Genomic DNA, 24,384 nt, shown 5'->3' with positions numbered 1-24,384 from the left:
AGAAATTGCATAATAGATAATGCTACATATTTTAACAACCAAAAATTTCGGGCATTTTGTGAGAAAAAGGGAATCAACATTCATTTTACAAGTATCAGACATCCTCAGGCAAATCCTGCAGAAAGATATATTAAAGAAGTTATAAAATATTTAAGGATACTGTGCCAAAATCAACATGAAACTTGGCAGCAACAGAATATTTTCTAAATAATACACATAATTTGAATACAGAGGAAGTACCAGAATATTTAATGTTTGGCCATATAGGAAACAGAAAGTGGATTAGTGAATATAATCAGGATATGTTAGAACAAGTAATGCAGAAAGTGAATAACCGAATTAGGAGGAAAGCTGAAAAATATATCAGAAGACAAAATCGAAATATAAAAAAACCAATCACATTTCAAAAAGGAGACCTAGTGTTAATTCGTTCACTTAGAAAAAGTAATGTTAAAGAAAACCGTTGTAAGAAATTACAACCAATGTTTGAAGGTCCATATACAATTGAAAATCAGAATGGACTAAATAGTTATGTGTTAATAGATGCAGAGAACAGACTAAGAGGCATGTTTCATATCAACGACATTTTTCAATATCATGAAGAGATTGAATAATGTTTTCTATACCTTTAACACAAATATAATAACACTTATAACTTACTGATAGATCCATTTAGATAGATGGTAGATTTCTTTGTTGTGAATCAATTTGACATCATACTTGTTGAATTTTGTATATATGGAAATTAATTTGTACCCTAAAAATCATAATTTGGGGTTAGACACAAAATTGATACTATAATTGCTATAAATGTCTTTCTAATATAATAAAGTATAAAACTTACCAATTCATATGGATGAAAGCCTGTTGAATGGAAATAATTCCTAGGTTTTGTCTATAAATAAACATAACACAATAATATATGATTATGTTTATTTTCTCATATAATAGCCTCCATTGCTTTATTTGACATGACAGTTTGACATAGACAGCGAACGGGGATGTATTTAATAGAACACATTTTAAATAAAAAAAAATTGAATTATTAATTTATTAAATTTAATAAGGTATGAGAAAATTAATATTTAAAGGAAATAATAAGTAAATTATTTATTTTAAATATTATTTTGGGGTATTGATATGATATGGGAGAAATAAAAATGTTTAAAGAAAATAATTTATAAGTTATATACTAGATAATTTTAGATCTAACAAGTATTTGGTTATTTTAAGAAGTTATATACTAGAGAATTTAATAAAAATTATTTATGTGAGGGCATTTTTAAGAAATTAGCATATAATAATTGTAAAAAGTTGTATTTTAGTAATTATAATGTGGTAGATATATTTAAGTGAGCCATGTGACTAGGCAACCAACTATACATGTGAATGATAGACAGATATACATACTCTGAAGTGACGTTTAAGAATTTTTACGAATATAAGTGGGGTTATAGTTGTTTAAAATGTGTAGTTTATTAAATTAGAATGTTAAGTTACTAATTTAATTATATATTCTGATCTGAAAAGCCTAAATGTAAACAAAATTATCAATAGAAAATTAAAGAATTCTCCAGAATGCAGAATTTGACCTTTGTTGACGGTCGAACATTCTGGAAATAATGGTGATGTCTGTGGATCCAACATATATTTTTTTTTCGAGAACATCCATATAGAAGAAATAGAACTAAATCGAACATGACTTCTTACCAGATGGTTCTGGAAGATTGAAAAGATATAAATACCCGTGATTTGGATTCAAGATGGCCAGTTTTATTATGAAAGTTAGTAGAAGATAAACTCATTTAGTTAGTGAAGTCAATTGTTCAGAATTTTCAAGACAGTCAATCAGTTACAAATAGTCCAATTGTTTAATATAGTGTGTTAAATGAAGATTAAAAATTATGCACATTTATAATTATACACAAATAATTATTGAAGATTAAAAAAGTATATTAGAAGAATATTGGAAGGAATTAAAATTATATTATGATTGGAGATTAGTATAAATCAACTTATAATAATTGGATATTGGTATATGGAAAAGAAGAATAAATATAAATGCTGTTTTGCTGGTTTGCTTGGTGGTTTATAAATGCTGGTGAAGAAAAATATATCTTAAATTGGTAGAAGCTGATAATTGGAAAAAGTAATTTCACAAAAACAAGGATAACCGAAGTACGAAGACATTCAGTGGTGATTAGAATCTATATAGTGGAAAACAGTTCATTTAGGCATTCAGTGAAAGAAAGGTACAAAATTTTGTTAATATAATTTAGTTAATGTCATAACAATTTCAATTTTGAAGATAGTTTGTTTAAATTTTACATTGTCTATAGAATTTAATTAGTTTTATAAGAGTATCAATTTAAAGATAGTTTATTTTAAATTTACATTGGCTAGGTTAGATATATATGTGTGTTTCATAATAGTTATAATAAAGATAATTTAAAAAAGTACTTACAAACTAATTCCTTGAGAACCGCGATAAAAACCCTATATTATTAAAATACTCATTGCTCATCATTCAAACAAACAATACATCATAACAATATATATATATATATATATATATATATATATATATATATATATATATATATATGACCAAAGGAATCAAAACATGTTGTCAGGTGTGGAGGCTGCTAGTTTGCCCGAATTTTGAGTACGTAGAAGTGTTAATTAAGTTTGAAACCACGAGGAAAGAGTGAGGTTAGAAGCCCGCCAATCCAAAGATTTTCTGGTTGTTAGAGATTTTAACAATAATAATGGAATTTAAACCGCCTAGTCCATTATTTGAGCATCAAAGTTCAGCTAGTTATTGGCTTTTATGGAAACAGAAGTTTAGAATTTACCTTACCGCAAGTGGGAAGAGTGCTTCAACAGAAGAAGTGAAAATTGCAAATCTTTTAAATTTCATAGGAGATGAGGGTGTTGATATTTATAATACATTTACAGAAGACCAACAGGCTACTCTCGATAAATTAATAGGTGCGTTTGATGATTATTTTTTGCCAAAAAAGATAGTTCCAATGGAAACCTTTAAGTTTCATAATCTTGTTCAAGGTAATGAACAATCTATAGACCAGTACCTGAGTGACTTAAAGAAACAAGTAAGATTATGCGAATTTTAATGCACTAAAGCAACCTGTGGTGAGTCCTATGAAGATAGAATGATACGTGATCAGCTAATCATTGGGCTAAAATGGAATGAAAGTCAACTCAGACTCCTTAGAGAACAGGCTCTTACTACTGAAAAAATCCTTGAATATTGTAAGAGTATTGAGTTAAGCAAAGAGCATATTAAAGTTCTTACCAAAGAAGAAGATGTTAACTTTGTCAAGCAGTACAAACCATTGAAAAAATTATTGTGTAAGAAGTGCTGTTATGAACATTTTCCTAACAGATGTCCTGCTTTTAACAAGACTTGTGCTAGTTGTCAAGTTAAAGGTCATTTTGCAAAAGCTTGTCCTAATAGAAGTAAAGAAACATGTGAAGGTAGTAGCACAGTTTAACCACAGTTTTTCTTTTTATACTATGGTAGTAGTAAGAAGAACGCTGATCCACCTAGAGGAGAAAGAACTGTTAATACAGTCCAGGAGGAAGAAAATAAAGACAATTTGATATATGTATATGAGTGTAATTCCAAGAGTAAAAATTCATGGTATGAAACATTGATGGTAACTGGAAAAGAGGTAAAATTTAAATTAGATTCACGTGCTGATATCAGCATTTTACCTAAGTATATTTTTGATTCCATATCAAGTAAGTTGCTACTTAATAAAACATCCCTACAACCCTAGTTGCTTATGGTAATTTTAAATTTAAACCAGTAGGTGAAGTTTTTTTGGAATGTCAGTATAAAAATAGCTCCTGTAAATTAAAGATTCTGTTTGTTGATTTTAATGCTGAACCAATATTGGGCCTTAGCGATTGTATTAAATTTGACTTAATAAAAAGAGTAAATGCCATAGAAACCATCTTGCCAACTAAAAAAGAAGATATTTTGATAATGTTTAAAACGATATTTCAGGGGTTAGGTAGAATCACAGGGTAGAATGCCAGGATATTGTAATATTGAACTTTCAGATGATGCTAAGCCAGTTATTCAGTATAGTAGAAAAATTCCATTGTCAATGCATGATAAACTAAAGGAGACACTAGATAGTTTGGAGGAAGACAAAGTTATTGAGAAAGTAGAGTATCCAACTGAATGGGTAAACAATTTGTTGATAGTAGAGAAAAAACCTTCAAATAAACTAAGGTTATGTATAGATCCCAAGCCACTTAATAAATTAATTCGTAAAGAACATTTTGCTATACCGACATGTAATGATATAGTAAGTAGACTTTCAGGAAAAAACATATTCTAGTGTTATCAGTGGCGGCGCCTGGTGTAAATATTGGGGGTGCACACATATTATACATACCATATAAAAATAGATAACACCATAGGCCTCCGCTTCAGCCCTATTTCCGTAAACAAAAGTTTTTTGAGTGTCGTCAAATTGTAAAAATCAAAGGATCTTATTAGGAAACTACAATAAATAATGTATTTTATTAAACTTAAAATTATAATTTAAAGTTTTGATACGTTTCAATGTAGAGAAACATCGTTCTGCTTCTGCTGTTGTCATTGGCACTTGAAGAATTAAATTAATTTCAGAAAAATCTTCTTGCAAATTATTTTCAATCAAAAATTTAAGTAAGTGAACTGCTTCGGAAAGTTCTTTAAAATCGGATCTTCTATAAACAATTTCCAATTCAGTCCTTAATTTGATTTTATTTAAAATGGGATAATTGTTAATTGCTGATTCCAATGTCAATGTAGGAAAATTTGAGCTGTATATTTCAAAATTGTCCACTGAAAATAATTTTGCTATTTCCAAATGTCCTGTAAACAAAAACCTTCTTTTAATTTCAGATAGTATAGTATCGCAAACTTCCTTAGCTTGAATAATTGTGGAGACATAAGAATTTCTGTCATCTTTCTTCTGTCTCTTCCTGGATTGACTATCGTCAATGTCTGTTAACTCGGTTTCTCTTTTCTCGTTTCTCTAGTGTGAATATTGTCTCTTTTTGTATATTTTCTTCAAATGTAGTCAGGCATCGTTTTACGATTACGGAATCAGTAGCAGTTTTTTGTATTTGTGAATATAGTATGTCCACGTGGGGCATAACACGATGAAAAACTTTCAACCAAAATACAAATTTATTATCATTCAATAACCTTAAAAGTTGTGATATCCTCTCGTGGGAGTCACTATCCGGGTAGCTTTTAGACAGTCAGAGACAGAGTTCAAAATAAAAATAAAACTTTATTGTCTTCCTTAAATTAAATCGACAAAAATCTTATGTACATATTTACAATTTGGTTTAGTCTTCTCAGTACCTGGCCTATTTATTCAAATTAAGTTTGACCTTGTCATATGAAATTAGTCTTATCGGCAAGCGAGTGTGTATTTGAAATTTTACGGGAACGTTGTATCGATTTAATAACAGCGGACGATAGGTACAAAGAAAGGAAAGGAACTCAACACGTCCCTTAAGTGATTCGGGTTAATAGGACACTCCTCGACAGTCTCAACACGACTGCTTCAGAGTACGGGTAGTGAAGAGCTCAACACGCTCTTCGGGTAACGGCGGTATGGGACGGAACAACTTGTGAACTCAACACGTCCACAAGCCGGGGTCGGGAAGAAGAGAACCTTCAGTCAACACCTGTCGATTCTCTCTCTATAAGGAAATGTTGCGGTTTATATAGCGGAGCTTGGTAATTAGTTTTGCCCTTTCTACTGTCGATACATTCCTACTTCATGGGTTGGTTCGCGCGCACGCTGGTTTAACGGTGATGGCTTGGACTCATCGTTACACCCCCTCTTCCTGGAAAAAAAAAATTTTGGAACAAAATTTTTTTATTTTTATTCCTTGCCAGGTACTTGGTTACCCTAAAAAAAATTTACAATACATCGAAATAAAAAATGTCCGCCCTAAAAAAAAATAAATATCGTCTTCTTAAAAAAAAATCGTCTTCCTCTCCCTTAAAAAAAACGTCTTCCTTCGTGGGGCTTCAATTATTGGTTTTTATCCTCAGCACCCGGTTCGGGAGTCTCAGTCTGTATTTTTTTCCTTTATGCTGCGGCGGAATTAGTGAGAGCAGCGGGATTGACACTGGAATTGACGACTTTCTGAATTTTTGTGATGCCCATGGTTGGTTCATCGAAAAGGTTTTTAAATTTGGAAATAGCCTTTATCAGGGGCTCGCAGCCTTTGCCCGGGGTGTTAGGTTTTGGTGTGTTCCCCAATGGTGATATTAATTCTGGAACGGTGTATGGTGGCGGCATAACTGTGCCGTCCATTTCTATGTCACTGTAATATATTTCTAACATGTCTGACATTATATTTGAAGGTTACTGGTAAACTGTATTAAAATATACTGTCACTACTTGGTGTTGACTGTAAGTGCTTGGACTGATTAAGGAGTAGGGAAATCGGTAAATGCGGGTTTTAGGTCTTTGATATGAGCTGTTATTGTACGGTTTTTATCGTCGTGTTTTAATTTGAATATTACATTAGAACACACTTTTGTTATAGTATATGGGCCTGAAAATTTCGGTGCTAATTTGGCGTTAAAATTTTTGGCGGCATTTGAGAGTTGGTATTCCCTTTTCATGACTTTGTCGTCTATTGTGGGTTTCCACTCTCTTCGTCGTAAGTTGTAGTAATGGCTTTGAGTTGTAAAAGCTTTTGCCAGGTTTGTACGTACTAGTTCGAATGTTTCTCGTAGTTTATGCCATTTTATGTTTTGATCGGTATGTTGTGTGTCGTTTGGGGTGTTTACGACTTTACTTGGAATTTCTAGTTCGTGTCCAAAGTTCAGGAAGGCTGGGGAGAAACCCGTTGAATCGTGTTTAGCTGTATTATATGCGAATAGTAGTTCTGGAAGGCTCGTGTCCCATTTCTTATGGTTATTATCGCCGAACTGAGCTATCATTGTTTTGATTACTCTGTTTGTTCTTTCTACTGGATTATTCTGGGGTGAATATGGCGGAATGTTTCTTTTAGAAATCTGGAATTCGTCTAGCAACTTTCGTACTTTCCTGTTATCGTATGTTCTTGCGTTGTGTGATATTAGCTCTTTGGGTGATCCGAATCTCATAATGATTTTATCTTTTAAGTTCTGACAGACTGATTTTGCCGTTGCTGTTCTGATCGGTATGGCTTCGACCCATTTTGAAAAGGTGTCCTGGAATGTCATTATATATTTGTTTCCTTTGCTGGATGTTGGAAGGGGTCCTATGATGTCGGTTGAAACGGTGTGCCATGGATGTGGCGGAATTTGTGTAGATTGCATGCGGCCTGGGGTTAAGCTTTGTTGCGGCTTAAATTGCTGACAGTTCTTACAGTTCCTGACGAACTTTGCGGCGTCTTTAAACATCCCTGGCCAGTAGTATTTTTTAGCTAGGCGGGTTATTGTTTTGGCTATTCCTAGATGTCCTGCGGTCGGTTGCTCGTGGTTTTCTGCCAGGAGTTGTTGTCTCTTGTGGTTTGGGATGCATAGTTTCCAGGGGTTGGATACCTCTGTCTCTTTTAAATCGTATTTGTCCCAGAAGTGTCGATAGAGAAGTCCATTTTTGATAGAGTAGTCTGGAAATAGTTGCGGATTTGTCTGGATTTTATTTAAAACTTTATTGTACCATTCGTCGGGTTCTACATCTTCTACGTTTATTATGCAAACCAGATCTACTGGTTCTCTAGAGAGCGCGTCGGCCAGGACGTTCTGGGAGCCCTTTCTGTAAATGACATCGAAGTCAAATTGTTGCAGCAGCATTGCCCATCTAGCTATTCTACCTGTAGGGTTTTCCATTGTTTGTAAGTATCGTAGACTTTGATGATCTGTGATAATTGAAAATGGGTATCCTTCGATGTAGGGTTTCATCTTTTCTACACCGAAGATGATCGCTAGTAGTTCTTTTTCTGTCACGCTGTAATTTTTTTCGGCATTTGTTAGGGTTCGACTTGCGTAAGCGATGACTTGTTCCTGTCCTTCGTCGTTTGTTTGTACTAAAGCTACTCCTAAACCGTGGTTCGAAGCGTCCGATTGTAAAAAAAATCTTTTCTGGAAGTCCGGACAGATCAGTATTGGAGCTTGTGTCAGTAGTAATTTTATTTTGTTAAATGCTTCCTCTTGGTCTCTGTCCCAAGTCCAATGTTGTTTTTTCTTTAGTAGCTTTGTTAATGGGGCTGTAGTTCGTGAAAAATCTTTTATAAATCTCCTATACCATGAGATGATGCCCAAAAATCGGCTTAGTTGTTTAACGGTTTTTGGCGCGGGATATTCGACTATAGCTTTTGTCTTGTTGTCGTCCACTTTTATTCCCGTTTTGTTTACTACATGGCCTAAATAATTTATCTCTTCTTTGCAGAATTTACATTTGTCTATATTATTTCGTAGTTTGGCCTGCTGTAGTCTGTGAAGTACTTCTTTTAAGTTTTCCATATGTTCCTCGAACGTTTTCCCCAGTACTATTATGTCGTCTAAATAGGCGAATGCATGTGGTTCCATTTCTGGGCCGATTATTGTATCTAGTAATCGTTGAAAAGTAGCGGAGGCGGCGTGTAATCCGAATGGAAGTACTTTGAACTGGAATAGTCCTTTTCCTGGTGCTATGAAAGCGGTCAAGGGTTTGCTTGCTTCGGAAAGTGGTACTTGCCAATATCCATTTTTTAGATCTAACGTGGTAAAATATTTTGCAGATTTTAACTTTTCTCGGATATGATTGATGTACGGTAATGGGTAGGCATCTTTTTCTGAGATGTCGTTGATTTTCCTAAAATCGATGCAAAATCTGTATCCGTTGTTATCCTTCTTTTTTACTAGGACGATGGGGGAACTGTACGGGCTATTAGATTTTTCTATCACGTTCTCTTTTAGCATCTTATCTATCTCATCGTTTATGATCTTCTGCATTGCCGGGTTTCGGGGCCTGTATCTTTGTTTGATCGGTGTATTATGTTTGAGTTTTATTGTATGTTCGGTTAGATGTGTTGTTCCTTTAATTTGTTTAAATTTCTCCAATTCTGTTAGTAACAATTCCTGTAATTGTTTTTTTTTGGTATTGTTTAGTGTAGTACTGATGTCGAGCTGCTCTCGTTTCGGACTGTTCGTGAATTCCGGTATGTATGACGGAATATCTTCGGTCTGGTCGTCGGCCGCGGTATCGGTCGGTAGTTCGGTATATCTTCGGTCTGGTTGTCGACCGCGGTATCGGTCGGTAGTCGGTATATTTTCGGTCTGGTCTTCGACCGCGGTATCGGTCGGTAGTCGGTAGGTCGTTTTGTTATATATTTTGCTTCTCTGTTGGAGCGGATATCTTGCGGTTGGTGTTTCGTTGACCCTGGAATTGGTCGGTATTCGGTTATTGTCTGCATTGTACGATCTGGATCCGTGTTCTGTCCTGGTTGGGTATTGTTCTCTCCTTCTTACGCGATTTCTATTTAAGATGTTTGATAAATCCAGGCCCCATCTTGTTATTTCATGCATTCCCAGTACTACTTCTGAAGCTAGGTTTGGTAAAAAATGTAGCTTGGCTTTTCTCCAAACGTTGTCTATGGAACATTTTGCTGTAAAACAGATTTCTATGTTGCTGGTTTTTCCATCTGCCAGCGCGATCTTTAAAGCTTTTCTGTCGCTTTTTGTTCCACATTGTTCCAATATTTTTTTACCTTTTTGTCCTATAAACGAATTTTGGGCTCCTGTGTCTATTAGTGCTCTTAACTTTTTACCGTTGCTGAACGTTATCGTTGTGTGGGGTCGTTGATCTGTATAGTGTGCGTAGCTGGAAGTTGTTAGGGAGGACTCTAAATGCTGACTGGGTTGCCTCCTTCTTGTCCAGTCCTGTTGGAGTTTTCCGGTCGGCTTCTACATTGGCAGTTATTGAAAGTTGTTCCTCGGGTTCCGCAATGGCTGCAGAAGAGTACAGCGATAGCTCTGCAGTTTCTTCTATTGTGGCCTCTGCGGCCGCATCTCCAACAACAAGTCTGTCTGTCGAAATTCTGTATTTTGTTATTACCACTATTTGCCTGTGTCCAGTCACACCTTGTATTGTTTCTGTTATATATTTCTTTTTGGACCATATCATATTCTTCCGCTAGTCTGATGATGTCCTGTGTTGACGATACGTCTTGCCTCTTTATATACAACTTGTATTTCGGGTTCATATTGGTGTATATCCTGTTTAGTTCTTCTTGGTGATTGAATTCACCATGTCTTCTGATCATTGTTTGTATATCAATGATGTAGTCTTTTACACCTTCGTTGTTTCGTTGGAGTCGGTTCCGGATTTGAGCTTCCAGAGATTGCGTGAGAACGGAGGAAACGAAGAAATTGCGGAAATCTTGTTCGAAGTCTTTTAATTCGTTCCAATATTTATTATTGTTTCTGTACCATAGTAATGCTTTCCCGTTTAATGTTTCTGGTAGAGCTTGTAAAAAGTGGGTGTCTTGTAGGCCGTAAGCTGTCTGGAGTTCTTTCAACCGTTCTATGAATTCTATTGGGTCTCTTGAACCGTCAAAGTGTAACCCCCATTTGCGTACTATTTCCATCTTTCTTTGTCTGTCTTCCATCTGGTTTTCTTCTATTTCCTCTGGGTTTTGGCCTTTTTGAGTTGGTGCCTTGATGATCGCAACTAATCTCGCTCTTAGCTCGCTGAAATTCCCTTCCGTCGGCTGTTCTCTGTTTGTTAATTCGGCTATAAGTTCGTCTTTCTTTAATAGGTACACCCAACTAACCTTCGACGTTTCCGGAGCGTCTGTCATTTTTGAACTGTGAATCACCCTGTATTTGATTAAAATTTGAAATGTAGTACTGTCTCATGAAAATAAAATTCGGAATTCGGTCGGTATTATTGTTTAAAACGTATTTTTCTGCTCGGGCGCCATTTGTGATGTCCTCTCGTGGGAGTCACTATCCGGGTAGCTTTTAGACAGTCAGAGACAGAGTTCAAAATAAAAATAAAACTTTATTGTCTTCCTTAAATTAAATCGACAAAAATCTTATGTACATATTTACAATTTGGTTTAGTCTTCTCAGTACCTGGCCTATTTATTCAAATTAAGTTTGACCTTGTCATATGAAATTAGTCTTATCGGCAAGCGAGTGTGTATTTGAAATTTTACGGGAATGTTGTATCGATTTAATAACAGCGGACGATAGGTACAAAGAAAGGAAAGGAACTCAACACGTCCCTTAAGTGATTCGGGTTAATAGGACACTCCTCGACAGTCTCAACACGACTGCTTCAGAGTACGGGTAGTGAAGAGCTCAACACGCTCTTCGGGTAACGGCGGTATGGGACGGAACAACTTGTGAACTCAACACGTCCACAAGCCGGGGTAGGGAAGAAGAGAACCTTCAGTCAACACCTGTCGATTCTCTCTCTATGAGGAAATGTTGCGGTTTATATAGCGGAGCTTGGTAATTAGTTTTGCCCTTTCTACTGTCGATACATTCCTACTTCATGGGTTGGTTCGCGCGCACGCTGGTTTAACGGTGATGGCTTGGACTCATCGTTACAAAGTGCACCTGCTTTTGTTATGGTACCAGATTGCCTGGATGTGGATTGTATTCTTTCCATGCACTCTATTAGGGCTTCTCTATTTTCATACACCATGTTCACCGTTCTAATTTTGAAATTCCATCTTGTAGCAGATGCTGATGGAACCCTATTTCCCACAACTTCATCTAATATGGCAACTCTCTGAGGTGAATTTGAAAAAAAATTAGTAATGTCGGTCAAATCAGCAAAAAATATGCGTACATTAGTATTTATGCTTGTTGCCTGAGACATTAACAAATTTAACTGATGCGCATAACAATGTATATAATTGGCATATCTAAATTTATCCTGAATGAGTTTTTGCACACCCCCATGAACGCTACTCATAACACTTGCTCCGTCATAGCTTTGAGAAATTAACTTATCGGAACTTGATAAAACACAACTTAAACATTCTTCTACGCAGCCAGCTAAGGAAACAGCATCGTGGTTATTTGGCTTTAAAAAAGTCCAAAATCTTTCAACAGGGGTCCCGTTTTGTAAAGTGTAACGATAAACTATAACCATTTGAAAAATATTTGAAATGTCACTCGTTTCATCACTCACAATGGAAACAAATTTTGAAGCAGCAATTTCTTTTTTGATATGTGCCTGACACACTGAAAGCATACAATCGAGTAAATCATTTTGAATGTCTTTTGACGTTCCTTTAAACACAGTAGCTTGCTGCAAATGGTCTTTGAGAGCTAAATCCAATTCGGCGGAAAAATTTATGAGACCTCTAAATATACCAGAGTTTATTGCGGATCTGTAATTTCTGATTTCAGTTACGGTTAATTAGTTGATTAAAAATATTATTTATAGAATAATAAATTTTAAATATTTATATAAATGTTTGTATGAAAATAATTATTGTGGGAGTACACGTGCACATGTGCACTTATGAAGGAAGCGCCACTGAGTGTTATAGATATGAAAAACGGGTTTTGGCAAATTGAATTAAATAAAAAAAGCTCAGATTTATGTACTTTTAGCACACCTTTTGGAAGGTACAAATTCAATCGCCTTCCGTTCGGAATTTGCTCTGCACCAGAGATTTTCCAACGGAAGAACTTGAACATGACATTGCTCTTAAAAAAGTATTTCAAACTGCTATTGATAACAATATAAAATTTAACTGGGGAAAATTTCAATACAAATTAGTTGAGGTATCATTTATGAGACATATCTTATCAAGGAAAAGGTGTTAAACAAGATTTTAAAAATATAGAAGCAGTAATGTCTTTAGAATCACCTAAAAATAGGTCAGAAGTTCTTAGAATACTTGGTATGGTCAAGTTTTTTTCGAAATTTATTCCTAATTTATCAGCTATAACTTCAAATTTAAGAAATTTAACCAGGAAAGATGTACATTTTTCTTGGAGTAGTGATCATGAATCTGAATTAAATCAATTGAAGTTTCTTATAACTAATTCACCAACTTTGAGGATATTTGACCATACAAAAGAAATAATAATACAGTGTGATGCATCTGGGGAAGGGCTAGGGTGTTGTCTTATTCAAGAAGGGCATCCAGTTTCTTTTGCAGAAAAGGTATGCACAGATAGAAAAGGAATTACTTGCAGTTGTTTTTGCAGTAGAAAAATTTCATTATTTTATTTATGGGTATAAAACAGTGGTTCAGAGTGATCACAAACCTTTGATATCAATTATTGAGAAAGATCTTAATAAAGTCAGTGCTAGATTGCAAAGAATGTTACTTAACTTATTAAAGTATGATATCAACCTTGTTTATTTGCCAGGTAGGGACATGGTAATTGCAGACATATTATCTAGGTCATATTTAAAAACAGAAGTTGAGGATGATCCAGAAATGGAATATGCCATTCATGCCATATCTAAGGATATTCCTATGAGTGATAATAAAATAATATTTCAAAGGGAAATTGATAATGATGAAACATTAAGAAAAATAAAAGGATACTGTATTGAATCTTGGCCTGTTAGTGATAAAAATTTGAACAAGGAATTAAAGTTTTACTATAAATTAAGAGAAAAGATTTATTTATCTAATAATTTATTATTTTTGGAATATAAAGTTATTGTTCCAAATTCACTAAGAAAAGAAATGTTGGAATTGGTTCATAAAGCACATTTTGGTATTTCAAAAACTAAAGCCAAAGCTAGACAATTACTATATTGGCCCTATTTAAGTAGAGATATAGAGGATATGATTTCAAAGTGTGAAAAATGTCAAATATTTCAAAGATCTAATCAAAAAGAGCCATTAATTAATCATTTAATACCTTGTAGACCGTGGCAATATTTGTTTTCAGATTTCTTTCAATACGATAATAAGAACTATTTACTGATTCTTGATTCCTACTCGAAGTGGTTGGAAGTAACTGAAACTAAAGGTAAAACATCTCAAGAGGTAATTAATTTTTGCAAAGAAAAATTTGTTCAATTCGGTATCCCGGAAAAATTTTATGCAGATAATATGCCGTATAATTCTGAGAATTTTAAAAAGTTTGCTCAAGATTGGGATTTTAAAGTTATTTTTAGCAGTCCATACCATTCCCAATCAAACGGACTTGTTGAAAAATATGTAGGAATAACTAAACAAATGTTACAAAAGTCTGAATCTACTAAAGATTTGCCTATTCTACTTATGGAATACCGTAACACCCCATTAACAAATCTAGACTATTCTCCATCCCAACTATTTTTGCACAGAATGTTAAAATCTTGGATACCTATGTCTAATGAAAATCTAATTCCAAAAGTTTTAGATTCCAGTATTATACAGGAAAAATTGAAACATAATCAAAATGTTCAAAAAAAATATTTTGACCGAAATGCAAAACAATTAGATAAACTTAATAAAGGGGATAACATTGTAATTCAGAAAGAAAAAGTATGGGAAAGGGGAGTAATAAGAGACATAGTTAATGATAGGTCTTATATTGTTCAGGATTCAAAAGGTACAGAATTTTTATTATATGATCTTCACTTGAATTTATTTAAAAATGAAAATATCTTGCTTGACAATAACGAAGTACACAATGTTAGTACCCCAACTGGTCATGGTAGATATGATATCCCAAGTGAATCTGATATTAAAATTGTGAGTCAGAATGATAGTGATATCTGTGAAAATCATAGTGACCATGAAGGTCTTACTGATATTGAGATTGAGATGTTTGAAAATGTTAATTTAAATAAGGACGTTATTGTTGAGGTGAGTACATATATATATAATATATATATATATATATATATATATATATATATATATATATATATATATATATATATATATATATTGTTATGATGTATTGTTTGTTTGAATGATGAGCAATGAGTATTTTTAATAATATAGGGTTTTTATCGCGGTTCTCAAAGAATTAGTTTGTAAGTACTTTTTTAAATTATCTTTATTATAACTATAATGAAACACACACATATATATATATATATATATATATATATATATATATATATATATATATATATATATATATATCTAACCTAGCCAATGTAAATTTAAAATAAACTATCTTTAAATTGATATTCTTATAAAACTAATTAAATTCTATAGACAATGTAAAATTTAAACAAACTATCTTCAAAATTGAAATTGTTATGACATTAACTAAATTATATTAACAAAATTTTGTACCTTTCTTTCACTGAATGCCTAAATGAACTGTTTTCCACTATATAGATTCTAATCACCACTGAATGTCTTCGTACTTCGGTTATCCTTGTTTTTGTGAAATTACTTTTTCCAATTATCAGCTTCTACCAATTTAAGATATATTTTTCTTCACCAGCATTTATAAACCACCAAGCAAACCAGCAAAACAGCATTTATATTTATTCTTCTTTTCAATATACCAATATCCAATTATTATAAGTTGATTTATACTAATCTCCAATCATAATATAATTTTAATTTCTTCCAATATACTTTTTTTAATCTTCAATAATTATTATTTGGGTATAATTATAAATGTGCATTAAAATATATGCATAATTTTTAATCTTCATTTAATTCACTATATTAAACAATTGGACTATTTGTAACTGATTCACTGACTCCAACTAACTTTCATATTTCTTACTAAACTTTTCTGACTGACTTCTTGAAAATTCTGAACAATTTACTTCACTAACTAAATGTGTCTACTAACTTTCATAATAAACTGGACTCACAGTAACTGTAACTCATAACTGATCGATTCTAATCCAAATCACCGGGTATTTATATCTTTTTTTTCTGTTCTAGAATCATCATCAGAATGTTCGACCGTCAACAAAGGTCAAATTCTGCATTCTGGAGAATTCTTTAATTTTCTATTGATAATTTTGTTGACATTTAGATTTTTCAGATCAGAATATATAATTAAATTAGTAACTTAACATTCTAATTTAATAAACTTCACATTTTAAACAACTATAACCCCACTTATATTCGTAAAAATTCTTAAACGTCACTTCAGATTATGTATATCTGTCTATCACTCACATGTATAGTTGGTTGCCTATGCACGTGGCTCACTTAAATATATTTACAACATTAAACTACAACTTTTTACAATTATTATATGCTAATTTCTTAAAAATGCCCTCACATAAATAATTTTTATTAAATTCTCTAGTATATAACTTATTAAAATAACCAAATATCTAATATTATCTAATGTGTAACTTATAAATTAATTTTTTAAATAATATCATTTCAATATCATTTTAAATATTAATTTTCTTATCCACATACCTTAGTAATTATAATAAATGAAATAATTTAATTTCCTATTTTAATTGTTCTATCAAATACATCCCTGTTCGCTGTCTATGTCAAAACAGAGAACAACGGAGCACAGTTCGGCTATTCTATGGTCAAACTGTCATGTCAAATAGAAGTTTCTGTGTTTATATTTTACATTTTACAATTACAATGAATAAAGATAATCTAAGTGTCCATATTGTTTTAAGTTTATTTATAGACAAAATCTAGGAATTCCTTCAATTCAACAGGCTTTCATCCATATGAATTGGTAAGTTTTATACTTTATTATATTAGAAAGACATTTATTTATAGAATCAATTTTGTATCTAACCCCAAATTATGATTTTTAGGGTACAAAATAATTTCCATATGTATCAGACAATAAATATGATGTCAAATTGATTCAAAATAATGAAATCTACCATCTATTTAACAAATCAAGTCTATTGAATAAAATGGATATATCAGTAAGCTGTTAGTGTTAAGTTTATAACCTAGATATATCACTACTTTTTGAAAAATTGTACATTTTTCTTGATTTATTTTTAGTCCAACTTTGTCTAATCTATTTATTATAATTTTTAGGTGTTTCTCATGATCTTCAGCAGTTTTAGAAAAAATTAATATATCATCAATGTAGTGAATTACAAAATGTTCATATTGATCCAAAATATCATGAAGACATCTACATAGAGCACTGCAAAATGATTGAAGTCCAAATGGTACTGCTTTGAATTGATATACTACTCCATCTATCTGAAATCCTGTATACTGTCTACTTTTTCTTTCTAGAGGTATTAACCAAAAACTATGCTGTAAATCGATTTTAGTGAAAAATTACATTTCTGTAATTCTTCCTAGTATTCCATCTTCTAACATATTATTAATTGTTTTGTTTACTTCTTCTTTGTATTTATATGGTATTGGGTATGATTTTGTTTTAAAATCTTTTTCTTCTTTAACTTTTATACTATGGATATAATTTTGTGCAATTCTATTTTCTTTATTGACAAGTCCCTTGTGTTGCTGCAATATGGAAATGACTATTGATTTATATTCTTCAGGGCAATTTAAAACTTTCATCATATCTTCTTCTTTACAAATAACATTATTCTTCATTATGTACTCATTATTCCTTGCTTCCAATTTTACGCACTCCACCTCGTAGACATCCATCTGCTTAAAATTTCCATTCCTTAAATATTCACTACAATAATTATTCTTTACATTCTTTTGGAACATTTCCCTATCATCAAAATACATTTCTTCTTCATAAACATCATTATTTTCTTTTAATAATATCCTATCAACTCTTATTCCTTCTTCCACCTCATCTTTCTGCATAAATTTAATTATTTGCCCTTCCAAAGTTACCATTTTTTTTTCAAAATCTATCTTTACTTTCTTCTTTTCCAATTCATCATTTCCCATTAATATATCAACACATAAATCCTTGACAATAAATCCTTGCATATTAATTTCTTTATTAAGAATATTAATTTTAAAATTGGCTAGTTTATCAATTTCACCCAACTTCTTATTATTTGCACCAACAATTTTAATTTTTGGAATCTTTATTATATCTGATAGTTTTAATGTATTAAAAATAAAATTCTCGGAGACTAAAGTACTTTCTGAACCAGTATCTATCATAATTTTAATCATTTTATTTTTGGCCAAAGCATTTATATAAATTAAATTAATAGATTCAATAATTTTCTCTTCATCTAAAGAAATAAATTCAGAAGGTTTTTCATAATAGCAATGGCCTAACTTGTAATTCAGAAAGTTTACTGCACAAAATTTTGATTATTAGAATTGTCAGATTGTATCTGACCACTTGGATCTGATGTCCTATGTCTTTCCCTACTATGACTTCTACTCACATTTTCTTGCCTTGTACTATTTCGTTCCCTGTCTTCGCAGCTCCTATTCCTTTGAACACAATTTATCTGTCTGTTATAGTTAGGTCGCTCTGTATTTCTTCTATTGTTAAAATCTTGTCTATTATTATTAGTACTGTTATTAAAATGTTGTCTATTATAACTAGTATTGTTATTAAAATTCTGTCTATTTTGATTACTGTTATTATTATTAAAATTTTGTAAACTATTACCATACCTAGTGTTATTGTTATATGATTGTCTATATTGTTGATTATCATTTTTATTATATTGAAAGTTATTATTGTTTTTTCTGTTGTTGTTATTATTACTTGTCATATTACCTCTTTGTATTCTTTGAATAAAATTAATAAAACTCTATATTGTTTGAATATTTTGTACAGTTACTGTTTGCACAATATCAGCATCAAAATGTCTAGATATATTTAAGACCGTTTCATCCTCTCTAAGTGGTGGTTCTAAATATTTTGCAACTGTTATCAGTTTCAATGCATAATCTACCATATTTGATTTTAAATTGTGATTATACTTTCCAAAATATAGAATTTCTCTAAACTTGGCTTGCTCTAATTCACCCCAATAATAATTTAAAAATTTATTTTCAAATGTTTGAAAATTATCTAAATCATTTTCAATACTAGCAAACCAAGTTGCTGCATTGTCATTTAATGTCACTCTAATATAATCTTTAATATCATTAATATTATTCAAAAATCTTAATTTATGTTTTAAACTATTTATGTATACTCTAGGATGCAAATTTTTTATATTACCAGAGAATTTAATCCCAGTCTCATTTGTTAAATTTAAGTAAGGTCTCCCTATGTCTCTCATTTGTGAAATATCATCTATTCTCTGTTCCACATTTCTTATTTGATTATTATTTATTTGGATATTTTGTTGTATATCGTCTAATTTTTCTTCTGTGTTTCTCCTGTCTTCGTTAATTTTTACTTCTAAGTTACATTTCTGCAACTCTATTTTCTGTTCTATATCTATCTTATTATCTTGAATAATCCTCTTTACTTCTGTCCTCTCATTTTCTATCCTTTTCTTGTAGTCATTCCGTATATTTTTTATTTCATTTGCTACTTTTTTCTCTGCAGCTTCAAGTTTTTTATCCATTTGTTTTTCTATTTGTTTTACAATTTTATTATTATTATCTTCTATTTTCTTTTCTAATTTTCTATAATTCTCTTCTAATTTCTGTTCCATTTTTTTCATGTCTTCTTTGATTTCTTTTGAATTCTCTTCCATTTTTTTCGTAATCTCTTCCATTTTTTTTGTATTCTCTTCCATTGTCTTGTTCATCTGCATCATTAATGACATCAAAGCTGCCATATTGACATTTTCCTCTCTGGATTCATTTCTGCAGTATCTTGTGGAACTTGAACTAAACTCTCCTCTTGTATAGGTTGTGTTTCTACTTCCACATCTTCTTCATTCTTTTTGCTTCTTGTACCTTTCTTTCCTTGAGACATTTTGAGACTTTACTTGTTCAAATATAATTAAAAATAAAATCTATAATTTTTGCTTTCTAATGAAAATTAATTTAATTATATGAGAGCACTTATCTTCCCAAACTAATTCTTTTAAATAGAGAGCCACCGCGTTGGGTGCCAAATTGTTATGATGTATTGTTTGTTTGAATGATGAGCAATGAGTATTTTTAATAATATAGGGTTTTTATCGCGGTTCTCAAAGAATTAGTTTGTAAGTACTTTTTTAAATTATCTTTATTATAACTATTATGAAACACACATTTATATATATATATATATATATATATATATATATATATATATATATATATATATATATATATATATATATATATCTAACCTAGCCAATGTAAATTTAAAATAAACTATCTTTAAATTGATATTCTTATAAAACTAATTAAATTCTATAGACAATGTAAAATTTAAACAAACTATCTTCAAAATTGAAATTGTTATGACATTAACTAAATTATATTAACAAAATTTTGTACCTTTCTTTCACTGAATGCCTAAATGAACTGTTTTCCACTATATAGATTCTAATCACCACTGAATGTCTTCGTACTTCGGTTATCCTTGTTTTTGTGAAATTACTTTTTCCAATTATCAGCTTCTACCAATTTAAGATATATTTTTCTTCACCAGCATTTATAAACCACCAAGCAAACCAGCAAAACAGCATTTATATTTATTCTTCTTTTCAATATACCAATATCCAATTATTATAAGTTGATTTATACTAATCTCCAATCATAATATAATTTTAATTTCTTCCAATATACTTTTTTTAATCTTCAATAATTATTATTTGTGTATAATTATAAATGTGCATTAAAATATATGCATAATTTTTAATCTTCATTTAATTCACTATATTAAACAATTGGACTATTTGTAACTGATTCACTGACTCCAACTAACTTTCATATTTCTTACTAAACTTTTCTGACTGACTTCTTGAAAATTCTGAACAATTTACTTCACTAACTAAATGTGTCTACTAACTTTCATAATAAACTGGACTCACAGTAACTGTAACTCATAACTGATCGATTCTAATCCAAATCACCGGGTATTTATATCTTTTTTTTCTGTTCTAGAATCATCTGGCAATAAATCATGTTCCATTTGTTCTATTACTTCTATATGGATGTTCTCGAAAAAATATATGTTGAATCCACAGACATCACCATTATTTCCAGAATGTTCGACCGTCAACAAAGGTCAAATTCTGCATTCTGGAGAATTCTTTAATTTTCTATTGATAATTTTGTTTACATTTAGGCTTTTCAGATCAGAATATATAATTAAATTAGTAACTTAACATTCTAATTTAATAAACTTCACATTTTAAACAACTATAACCCCACTTATATTCGTAAAAATTCTTAAACGTCACTTCAGAGTATGTATATCTGTCTATCACTCACATGTATAGTTGGTTGCCTATGCACATGGCTCACTTAAATATATTTACAACATTAAACTACAACTTTTTACAATTATTATATGCTAATTTCTTAAAAATGCCCTCACATAAATAATTTTTAATAAATTCTCTAGTATATAACTTATTAAAATAACCAAATATCTAATATTATCTAATGTGTAACTTATAAATTAATTTTTTAAATAATATCATTTCAACATATATATATATATATATATATATATATATATATATATGTATATATATAAATATATATATATATTAAAATATATATATATATATATATATATATATATATATATATATATATATATGACCAAAGGAATCAAAACAGGTAATTAACATTATCCATTACTATGACAGAATTTTGTGGTATGTTACTAACCGTCTGATACCATTAAATATTCTTTAAATACATACCTCTATTCTCATGATAATCTTTGGTGGTTCTTGAAGTACATTCTAAAAAAACCACCATTTACAAAGCCAGTTTCAGATCCAATATGAATAATTATTAGTCTACCTTTTCCAATAGGTGGGTTCAAACCAGAGGGATAACTTTCCATCATCATTCAATCTTCGCTTATCCACTGCTGGACATAGATCTCCCTCATAATTTTCCATCTATTTCGATCTTGTGCCTCTTGTATCCAATTCCTATGACAACGTTTTAGATCGTCAGTCCAACGTGTTGGTGGACGACCTCTGTCGACGACGACGATAACTTTCCATACAAGTCTATAATTGCAAGAAACTTGAGGCTTTTGAAATGTGGCTTTATTGTTGAATTCTGAAGATATCTTTTACCGACCACGTTACTAATCAGGATGTTTTGTTGAGAATGCAAAAAGAAAAAGACCTGCTAACCACAATAGAATACCTCGATCACATCATGAGGAACAGCGAAAGATATGAACTGCTGCAACTAATCTTGCCTGGAAAAGTGGAAGGAAAACGTGGACCAGAAAGGCGAAGGATTTTTTGGCTGAAAAATCTACGTACATGGTTCAACACAACAACCACAAATCTTTTCAAAACAGCAGTTCGCAAAATACAGATTGCCATGATGGATAAAGTAGTTCTCATTAAATTAAAATTACTTACAGATTTTCTCCAATAAGTTCACAAATTTTTATTTACGGTAACACAACAATTTATTACATTTTTATTATTAACTGGATATAAATAAAAGCGCAAAAACTAGGTGGAATTAGACTGGTAATTAAATATGTCTAGCTTCGATGAAGGTTCAAATCGTACTACTATTAGCTATTTTGTTTATATATATATATATATATATATATATATATATATATATATATATATATATATATATATATATATATATATATATGTATATATATATATATATATATATATATATATATATATATATATATATATATATATATATTACTGGATATTAGTGACTGTCAATATAAACAAACAACACAGTTTATTAGGGTTGCAGTCAGAAAATTGGCCGGGATGGTAATGAAACACTCTTATGACTTTTTGTCTAGCTTTCGGAATGGTTTTATTCCTTTTTCAAGACACTGTAATACGAAAAAAAAAGTGTAAATATTTATAAAATATCACAAATCTTCAGTGCAACTTACTAGTCGTTGAGATTATTTTTAAAAGCATAGACACTCAACATTAATAACACACACATAAAATATAAAATAGTGGACAAAATACATTTTAAAATTCTTTAAAATTTAGTAAAAATTTTGTTTGTCATCTTTCACTGGTGTGTTTTAACTCTGGCACATAGAGAACAAAAAGAAAAAATCCTATGATTTTAGACTCCTTTTTTATACATGCTAATCCATCGTGGCAATGATGGCATGCTAAGGACGGAGTGGTATCGTAAACCTTGTTTTAGTAACCGTTTTATAAACTTTCATTCTCAACATCCATCTAAGATGAAAACAAATTTGGTTTTGGCCCTGAAAACTAGGGTTATCAACTTGTTACACATCGAGTTCAGAGACAAGGGACTAAAAAAGCTGAGATCTATATTACAAGAGAACTCCTATCCTATAGGGCTGTTAAATAAACTCATTTTCGGTTCTCCTTTTCCTTCGCATTTTTCTGACAACCAAAATTTTCATAAAATTTTATCTATGACAATGAGGTCCGACAATTGACATTGACACAGAACACATCAGTGATACCATCTAAAATAACTTATGGTTGCCTACCTTACATTCCAGTTTTGACACCGAAGCTGATGAACATCTTCAAAAATGTTAGTGTTTTAAAAATTATAACCAAAAATGTGAAAACGGTATCGAAGTTATACACAAAAACAAAAGATCCTTTCACAATACAGGAGTCATCGAATGTTGTTTATTCTATACCGTGTAATAATTGTAACAAAATATATATAGGAGAATCATCTCGTAATTTTCACAGTAGGGTGATCTCACATCGTAGCGATATAAAAATCAAAAAAATAAATGCATGTGCATTGACAGAACATGCATTAACGTTGAAACATGAATTTAATTTCGAGGATTCCTGTATTTTGGCAAAGGAAAAGAACCATTCAAAACGTGTTTTCTTGTAAATGTGTTCCATAAAATCTAGTACATCTTGCATCAATAAAAAGTCAGACATAGATAAACTGAGCAACATTTATTGTTACTTACTGGAAAAACATCCAAAATAAAATTAATATCTACCTGTACCCGTACCCACACAAATTACACTTATATGCAAAACATGTTGCATACCATTAAGACAGGTTTAAAAATTAAAATCACCTAAGATGGGCCTCTAGTAATTCTTAAAAAGAAATATAATATTAAGTACACCTAATTACTTTTTAATCATAGGATTTTTTCCTTTTGTTCTCTAGGTACCAGACACACCAGTGAAAGAAAAGATAACAAACAAAATTTTTACTATCTGTACCTAAATTTTAAAGAATTTTAAAATGTATTTTGTCCACTATTTTATATTTTATGTGTGTGTTATTAATGTTGACTGTCTATGCTTTTAAAAATAATCTCAACGACTAGTAAGTTGCACTGAAGATTTGTGATATTTTATAAATATTTACACTTTCTTTTTTCGTATTACAGTGTCTTGAAAAAGGAATAAAACCATTCCGAAAGCTAGACAAAAAGTCATAAGAGTGTTTCATTAACATCCCGGCCAATTTTCT

The 24,384-nt window shown here is 31.1% G+C and overlaps 1 long non-coding RNA gene across 1 annotated transcript; it reads left to right on the top strand.

Annotated features, from left to right (window-relative positions):
- Positions 1-16,529: 16,529 nt before the first annotated feature.
- LOC140438304 (uncharacterized) lies at positions 16,530-18,575 on the top strand. Its single transcript, XR_011950492.1, has 3 exons — positions 16,530-16,621; positions 16,704-16,827; positions 16,939-18,575. It is a non-coding gene; the product is annotated as an uncharacterized lncRNA (long non-coding RNA).
- Positions 18,576-24,384: the final 5,809 nt, after the last annotated feature.

The sequence above is a fragment of the Diabrotica undecimpunctata genome, chromosome 4 (assembly GCF_040954645.1).
Source record: "Diabrotica undecimpunctata isolate CICGRU chromosome 4, icDiaUnde3, whole genome shotgun sequence".
Taxonomy (NCBI): Eukaryota; Metazoa; Arthropoda; class Insecta; order Coleoptera; family Chrysomelidae; genus Diabrotica; species Diabrotica undecimpunctata.
The sequence above is the reverse complement of the archived record's forward strand: the minus strand, read 5'-3'. Positions and strand labels throughout refer to the sequence as shown.